The sequence below is a fragment of the Triticum aestivum genome, chromosome 3A, assembly GCF_018294505.1.
Source record: "Triticum aestivum cultivar Chinese Spring chromosome 3A, IWGSC CS RefSeq v2.1, whole genome shotgun sequence".
In the NCBI taxonomy this organism is placed as follows: domain Eukaryota; kingdom Viridiplantae; phylum Streptophyta; class Magnoliopsida; order Poales; family Poaceae; genus Triticum; species Triticum aestivum.
This window is the reverse complement of record NC_057800.1, coordinates 161,544,641-161,553,392: the sequence shown is the minus strand read 5'-3', so window position 1 is coordinate 161,553,392 and position 8,752 is coordinate 161,544,641.

The window sequence follows — 8,752 nt, the reverse complement described above, 5'->3', positions numbered from 1 at the left end:
TAGAAAATAATGATACCCGCCGCGAGCCGCAACACTCATCGGACTGCATACATCAGTATGTATTATTTCCAATAAGTCAGTTGCTCGCTCCATTGTTCCGGAGAACGGAGTTTTTGACATCTTTCCCATGAGGCATGGTTCGCAAGCATCAAGTGATTCATAATCAAGTGATTCCAAAAGCCCATCAGCATGGAGTTTCTTCATGCGCTTTACACCAATATGACCTAAATGGCAGTGCCACAAATAAGTTGCACTATCATTATTAAACTTATATCTTTTGGCTTCAATATTATGAATGTGTGTATTAGTACTATCGAGATTCAACAAAAATAGACCACTCATCAAGGGTGCATGACCATAAAAGATATTACTCATATAAATAGAACAACCATTATTCTCTGATTTAAATGAATAACCATCTCGCATCAAACAAGATCCAGATATAATGTTCATGCTCAACGCTGGCACAAAATAGCAATTATGTAGGTCTAAAACTAATCCCGACGGTTGATGTAGAGGTAGCATGCCGACGACGATCACATCAACTTTGGAACCATTTCCCACGCGCATCGCCACCTCGTCCTTAGCCAATCTTCGTTTAATCCGTAGCCCCTGTTTTGAGTTACAAATATGTGCAACAAAACCAGTATCAAATACACAGGCGGTACTACGAGCATTAGTAAGGTACACATCAATAACATGTATATCAAATATACCTTTCATCCTTCTTATCCGCCAAATACTTGGGGCAGTTCCGCTTCTAGTGACCAGTCCCTCTGCAGTAGAAGCACTCAGTCTCAGGCTTAGGTCCAGACTTGGGCTTCTCACTTGAGCAGCAACTTGCTTGCCGTTCTTCTCGAAGTTTTTGTTCTTCCCTTTGCCTTTTTTCTTGAAACTGGTGGTCTTGTTAACCATCAACACTTGATGCTCCTTCCTGATTTCTACCTCCACAGCCTTTAGCATTGCGAAGAGCTCAGGAATTGTCTTATCCATCCCTTGCATATTGTAGTTCATCATGAAGCTTTTGTAGATTGGTGGTAGTGATTGAAGAACTCTGTCAATGACACTATCATCAGGAAGATTAACTCCTAGTTGAGTCAAGTGGTTGTGGTACCCAGACATTCTGAGTATATGTTCACTGACAAAACTATTCTCCTCCATCTTGCAGCTATAGAACTTATTGGAGACTTCATATCTCTCAATTCAGGCATTTGCTTGAAATATTAACTTCAACTCCTGGAACATCTCATATGCTCCATGACGTTCAAAACGTTGTTGAAGTCCCGATTCTAAGCCATACAACATGGCACACTAAACTATTGATTAGTCATCAGATTTGCTCTGCCAGACATTCATAACATTTGGAGTTGCTCCTGCAGCGGGTTTTGCACCTAGCGGTGCTTCCAGGACGTAATTCTTCTATGCAGAAATGAGGATAATCCTCAAGTTACGGACCCAGTCTGTGTAGTTGCTACCATCATCTTTCTACTTAGCTTTCTCTAGGAACGCATTAAAATTCAAGGGAACGGTAGCACGGGCCATTGATCTATAACAACATAGACATGCAAAATACTATCAGGTACTAAGTTTATGATAAATTAAAGTTCAATTTAATCATATTACTTAAGAACACCCACTTAGATAGACATCCCTCTAGTCATCTAAATGATCACGTGATCCATATCAACTAAACCATGTCCGATCATCACATGAGATGGAGTAGTTTTCAATGGTGAACATCACTATGTTGATCATATCTACTATATGATTCAAGTTCGACGTTTCGGTCTCAGTGTTCCAAGGCCATATCTGCATATGCTAGGCTCATCAAGTTTAACCCGAGTATTCTGCACGTGCGGAACTAGCTTGCACCCATTGTATGTGAATGTAGAGCTTATCACACCCGATCATCACATGGTGTCTTGGCACGACGAACTGTAGCAATGGTGCATACTCAAGGGAGAACACTTGTACCTTGAAATTTAGTGAGAGATCATCTTATAATGCTACCGCCGTACTAAGCAAAACAAGATGCATAAAGGATAAACATCACAATGCAATCAAAATAAGTGATATGATATGGCCATCGTCATCTTGTGCCTTTGATATCCATCTCCAAAGCACTGTCATAATCACCATCGTCACCGGCTTGACACCTTGATCTCCATTGTAGCATCGTTGTCGTCTCGCTAACTATTGCTTCTACGACTATCGCTACCACTTAGTGATAAAGTAAAGCAATTACATGGCGATTGCATTTCATACAATAAAGCGACAACCATAAGGCTCTTGTCAGTTGCCGATAACTTTTACAAAACATGATCATCTCATACAACAATTTATATCTCATCACGTCTTGACCATATCACATCACAACATGCCCTGCAAAAATAAGTTAGACGGCCTCTACTTTGTTGTTGCAAGTTTTACGTGGCTGCTACGGGCTTCTAGCAAGAACCATTCTTACCTACGCATCAAAACCACAACGATTTTTCATCAAGTGTGTTGTTTTAACCTTCAACAAGGATCGGGTGTAGTCAATCTCGATTCAACTAAAGTTGGAGAAACAGACACCCGCCAGCCACCTGTGTGCAAAGCACGTCGGTAGAACCAGTCAAATGAACACGGTCATGTAATGTCGGTCTGGGCCGCTTCATCCAACAATACCGTTGAATCAAAGTAAGACGTTGTTGGTAAGCAGTATGACTATTATCGCCCACAACTCATTGTGTTCTACTCGTGCATATAACATCTACGCATAGACCTGGCTCTGATGCCACTGTTAGGGAACACAGTATTTCAAAAAAATTCATACGATCATGCAACATCTATCTAGGAGATGCATAGCAACGAGCAGGGAGAGTGTGTCCATGTACCACGTAGACTGAAACCGGAAGCGTTTAGTAACGCAATTGATGTAGTTGAAGGACTTCACGATCCAACTGATCCAAGTATCGAACGCCGTGTTCAGCACACGTTCAGCACGACGACGTCCCTCGAGCTCTTGATCTAGTTGAGGACGAGGGAGAGTTCCGTCAGCACGACGGCATGGCGACGATGATGATGATGTTGCTGGCGCAGGGCTTCGCCTAAGCACTATGACGCTATGACCGAGGTGTGTAACTGTGGAGGCGGGCACCGCAGACGGCTAAGAGAAGACTTGGTCTGCCTTTGGGGTACCCCCCCTCCCACGTATATAAAGGGGGGAGGAGAGGAGGTCAGCCATAAGGGGGCACGCACCATAGGGGAGTCCAACTAGCATTCCCAATCCTAGTTGGGGTCCCCTTCCTTTCCAAGAGAGGGAGAGAGAGGGAAGGAGGAAGAAGGGAGAAGGAAAGAGGGGGCGCCGCCCCCTCCCTAGTCCAATTCAGACTGGCCATGGGGGGCAGCCTCCCTTGTGGCCCTCCTCTCCTTTCCACTAAGTCCCATGAAGGCCCATGAACTTCTGGGGGGTTCCAGTAACCCCCGGTACTCCGAAACTCATGTGAAACCACCCGAACCATTCTGGTGTCCAAATGTAACCTTCTAATATATGTATCTTTACCTCTCGACCATTTCGAGACTCCTCGTCATGTCCGTGATCTCATCAGGGACTCCGAACAAGCTTCGGTCATCAAATAACATAACTCATAATATAAAACGTCATCGAACGTTAAGTGTGCTGACCCTATGGGTTCGAGAACAATGTAGACATGACCGAGACACATCTCCGGTCAATAACCAATAGCGTAACCTGGATGCTCATATTGGTTCCTACATATTCTACGAAGATCTTTATCGGTCAAACCGCATAACAACATACGTTGTTCCCTTTTTCATCGGTATGTTACTTGCCCGAGATTCGATCGTCGGTATCATCATACCTAGTTCAATCTCATTACCGGAAAGTCTCTTTACTCGTTTCGTAATGCATCATCCCGTAACTAACTCATTAGTCACATTGCTTGCAAGGCTTATAGTGATGTGCATTACCGAGAGGGCCTAGAGATACCTCTCCGATACACAGAGTGACAAATCTAATATCGATCTATGCCAACTCAACAAACACCATTGGAGACAAGTGTAGAGCATCTTTATAATCACCCAATTGTGTTGTGACGTTTGATAGCACACAAGGTGTTCCTCCGGTATTCGGGAGTTGCATAATCTCATAGTCAGAGTAATATGTATAAGTCATGAAGAAAGCAATAGCAATAAAACTAAATGATCATAATGCTAAGCTAACAGATGGGTCTTGTCCATCACATCATTCTCTAATGATGTGAACCCGTTCATCAAATGACAACACATGTCTATAGTCAGGAAAGTTAACCATCTTTGATTAACGAGCTAGTCAAGTAGAGGCTACTAGGGACACTTTGTTTTGTGTATGTATCCAAACATGTATCAAGTTTCCGGTTAATACAATTCTAGCATGAATAATAAACATTTATCATGATATAAGGAAATATAAATAACAACTTTAGTATTGCCTCTAGGGCATATTTCCTTCATAATGGTAACTGATTTTCGCAAATTAAATAAAGCTACTAGAAAAGATCATTACCCTCTATCTTTTATTGATCAAATGCTAGAAAGATTATCCAAACATACACATTTTTGCTTTCTAGATGGTTATTCTAGTTTCTCTCAAATACCTGTGTCAAAATAGGATCAAGAGAAAACCACTTTTACTTGCCCTTTCGGTACCTTTGCTTATAGACGTACGCCTTTTGGTTTATGCAATGCACCTGCTACCTTTCAAAGATGCATGACTGCTATATTCTTTGATTTTTTGTGAAAAGATTGTTGAGGTTTCCATGGATGATTTCTCCGTTTACGGATCTTCTTTTGATGATTGCTTAAGCAACCTTGACCGAGTTTTGCAGAGATGTGAAGAAACTAATCTTGTATTGAATTGGGAGAAGTGCCACTTTATGGTTAATGAAGGTATTGTCTTGGGGCATAAAATTTCTGAAAGAGGTATTGAAGTTCATAAAGCTAAAGTGGATGCTACTGAAAAGATGTTGTGTCCTAAAGATATCAAAGGTATAAGAAGTTTCCTTGGTCATGCTGGTTTCTATAGGAGGTTTATTAAATACTTCTCTAAAATTTCTAAGCCTCTCACTAATCTCTTGCAAAAAGATGTTTGTCGGTGTCAAAACCGGCGGATCTCAGGTAGGGGGTCCCGAACTATGCGTCTAAGGCGGATGGTAACAGGAGGCAGGGGACACGATGTTTTACCCAGGTTTGGGCCCTCTTGATGGAGGTAAAACCCTACGTCCTGCTTGATTAATCTTGATAATATGAGTAGTACAAGAGTTGATCTACCACGAGATCGGAGAGGCTAAACCCTAGAAGCTAGCCTATGGTATGATTGTCTGTTGTCCTACGGACTAAAACCCTCCGGTTTATATAGACACCGGAGGGGGCTAGGGTTACACAGAGTCGGTTACAAGGAAGGAGATCTATATATCCGTATTGCCAAGCTTGCCTTCCACGCCAAGGAGAGTCCTATACGAACACGGGACGAAGTCTTCAATCTTGTATCTTCATAGTACAACAGTCCGGCCAAAGGATATAGTCTGGCTGTCCGGATACCCCCTAATCCAGGACTCCCTCAGTATCCCCTAAACCAGGCTTCAATGACGATGAGTCTGGCGCACAGATTGTCTTCGGCATTGCAAGGCGGGTTCCTCCTCTGAATACTTCATAGAAGATTTTGAACACGAGGATCGTGTCCGGCTCTGCAAAACAAGTTCCACATACCACCGTAGAGAGAATAATATTTCCACAAATCTAATCTGCTGACGTACCCCGTAGCGTGATATCACACCACAGCCAGGTCTTTATTCGAATCATTTTTCATAACCTATCTCAGCGTGTTTCGCGAGGCGGTTTCCTTGGCACGTCTTGTCGAAGCAGAGATCGTGTCCCCTTATTACGGGATTCCCATCAATACGGGCGTGGGTAACCCAACCGCGCCACCAATTATGGCGCTTGGGGGATAAGCTAGTTTTACCAGGCTAGTGGGGGTGCATAGTTTTGTCTGCCCTTATAAAGGGATAAGGTCTCACCTTTTTCTACCCACGCCTTCTTCCTCCTTGCTCATCCATTCTCGTGCACTCGAGCTCCAACGCCCAAGTCCACATCCTTCTCCTCAACTCTCTACAAACATGTCCGGAGCGGGAGGAAAGTGGATGGCCTCCTCTGTCATGGAGGGACACATCAAAAATCTACGTGGAGCCGGATACTTAGCCGCGGATATCGCGCACCGGCTGCCAGCTGCGGGGCAGGTCGTCCCTACCCCGGAACCTCACGAAAGGGTGGTTTTCCTCCCCCACTTCGTCCGCAGACTGGGGTTTCCCCTCCATCCATTCGTCCGCGGCCTCATGTTCTATTATGGGCTGGACTTTCATGATTTGGCCCCAAATTTCATCCTCAACATCTCGGCGTTCATCGTCGTGTGCGAGGCTTTCCTTCGCATCCGGCCCCACTTCGGCCTGTGACTGAAGACCTTCAATATCAAGCCGAAGGTGGTGGGCGGCCAACAAGCAGAATGTGGCGCAGCCATGGTGGGCAAAATTCCCAACGCTATATGGCTCGAGGGCTCCTTTGTGGAGACCATAAAGGGGTGGCAATCGGGGTGGTTCTACATCACCAAGCCGTGCGACACCAACTGGGTGGCGGCCCCCGAGTTTCGATCCGGAATCCCCACGTGGCTCACTTCCTGGAAGGAGAAGGGCCTGTCCTGGGGTTCATCGGTGGAGCTGGACGGACTCCAGAAGTGTATCCGGAACATGATAAGCAAGAAACTTAAGCTTGTCAACATAGTCCAGGTCATGCTCTTCCGCCGGATCCTCCCATGTCAACAACGGGATTTCAACTTATGGGAGTTCGACCCGGCCCAGCACCAGACTCTGCATGAGCTCTTCGACACGATGCATAAGGACGTCTGGAGGGTGTTGTTCAAGGGCGCCGAGGTCCCTCCTTCTCTTACTGAGGACCGCGGGCTAAGCGCGAAGTGCCCTACGAATTCGGTAAGTTCTGTACATCTGGTAGGATATTTATTTCCCATAGCTTAACCATGTGCGAGATCTGAGCTCACATGCCTTTGACAGGACTGGGTGGAGACATCGGAGCGGATTAACTGTCCGGCCCCTCTGCCCGAAGACCCTGCGGACGCTCTCCTGACGGAGATGCGGACTCCGGCTCCTTATGAGGTGCCGGAGAAGACCAAGAAGAAAGCCAAGGGAACCTGAAAGAGTTCCCGGCACCAGGTGGTATTAGACTCATCGTCTGATAACACCAAGACGCACTCCTCCGTGAAAACGAAGAGAAGGAAGATGAAGATTCTCCACCTCCAGCCGGGGGAGACAAGAAAAGGAAGGCCGCCCCAACCGGGGAGGCCGAAGGGTCCAAGAAGGGAAGGACTCTCCTTCCGGACTGCTCCACCACCACCGCCGATGGCGAAGACGAGTGGCTGCTCAGGGCCAAGCCCCTGGCAAAGTCGTAAGTATTTGGATACCAGAGTAACTCATAGCATACCTTTGTCGCACTGCTTCTCCTAACGTCGAATATGATTATGCAGTCCGCCCCAAGCCCGTATTGACATATCATCGTCGGACGGTTCCTTGGACTCGTCGGACATGAATAGTGATACACTTCCAACCGTCCTCTCCTTGCCCTACGGACAATGCCGAGGTATTGTCTCAAGGGGCACCGAGCCGGGGGGGACAGTCCCGGAGGCGCCTCAAGGCGACCTTCCAAACTCCAGGAGCAAAGGGAGCAAGGCTCCCAGGGGCTCCAAGTTCGGCCCTCAGCCGAACACCGTGCCGAAACCTCTAGTGGTTCCGGACTCGGGCAGGCGGCTCCCTTCCAAAAGGGGCAAGCCATCCGTGCCGGTGACCTCTATCCATCCAGAGGCACCGGATGACCTGCTGGGAGCGCTTCGCGGCGCTTCCATCGACGAAGAGCACCACACTATTATGAGTGCGGTGATCCAGAAGGTTCAGTCCACCAAGAGCTAACTGACTGAAGCCTGTGCCAGCCTTCTAACAGGCTTTGAGGTGAGTATTTAAAATATAGGAAAATATTACCGCATAGACAGTAGCACCTGATGCTCTTTTTGGTGTTCACAAAGAAAAGCCGAATAGAGGATCAAATAATATTGGCAGGAGTCTAATATAAGTATCTATGTATGCGTATGCAGGCTTCGCTGCTGACCTCTGCCGCACTGACTGTGGAGGTCGCCACACTGAAGCAGGACCCCAAGGGGTCCGAGAAAGAGCTCGGCCTTGCCAAGAGGCAGCTCGAGGAGAACATAGGTAAGTAATACCTTGTCTATATAAAAAAGAAAATGTGGTTGCTAAATGACAGGATCATCATGAATGTGCCAGGGGCCACGGCCGAAGTGGCGACCCTGAAGCAAGCGTTGTCCGAGGCCGAAAACAAAGTGGCCAAGGAGCGCACCGAGCGGGAAAAACAATAGGCACGGGTGGGCGAGGTGCAACAAGAGCTCCAGGCTCTCGTGAAGAAGCACGAGCTAGGCTTTGGAGCTTGACTCGAAGACACGAGAGTCCGAGCTTGCCGCGGCCCTCGAGAGCACAAAGCATGCCAAGGCTGAAGCCCAAAAGGCCCTCCAGGAAATTGAGGCGATGAGGAAGATAGCGGCGGGTAAGGCATTCAATATGCAAAGCAAGCATGTGAAAGTAAATTACTTGTTACTTACCAGAGTTCGGAGCTCTCCAGGAGCATTCGCAGATTTGCCTCG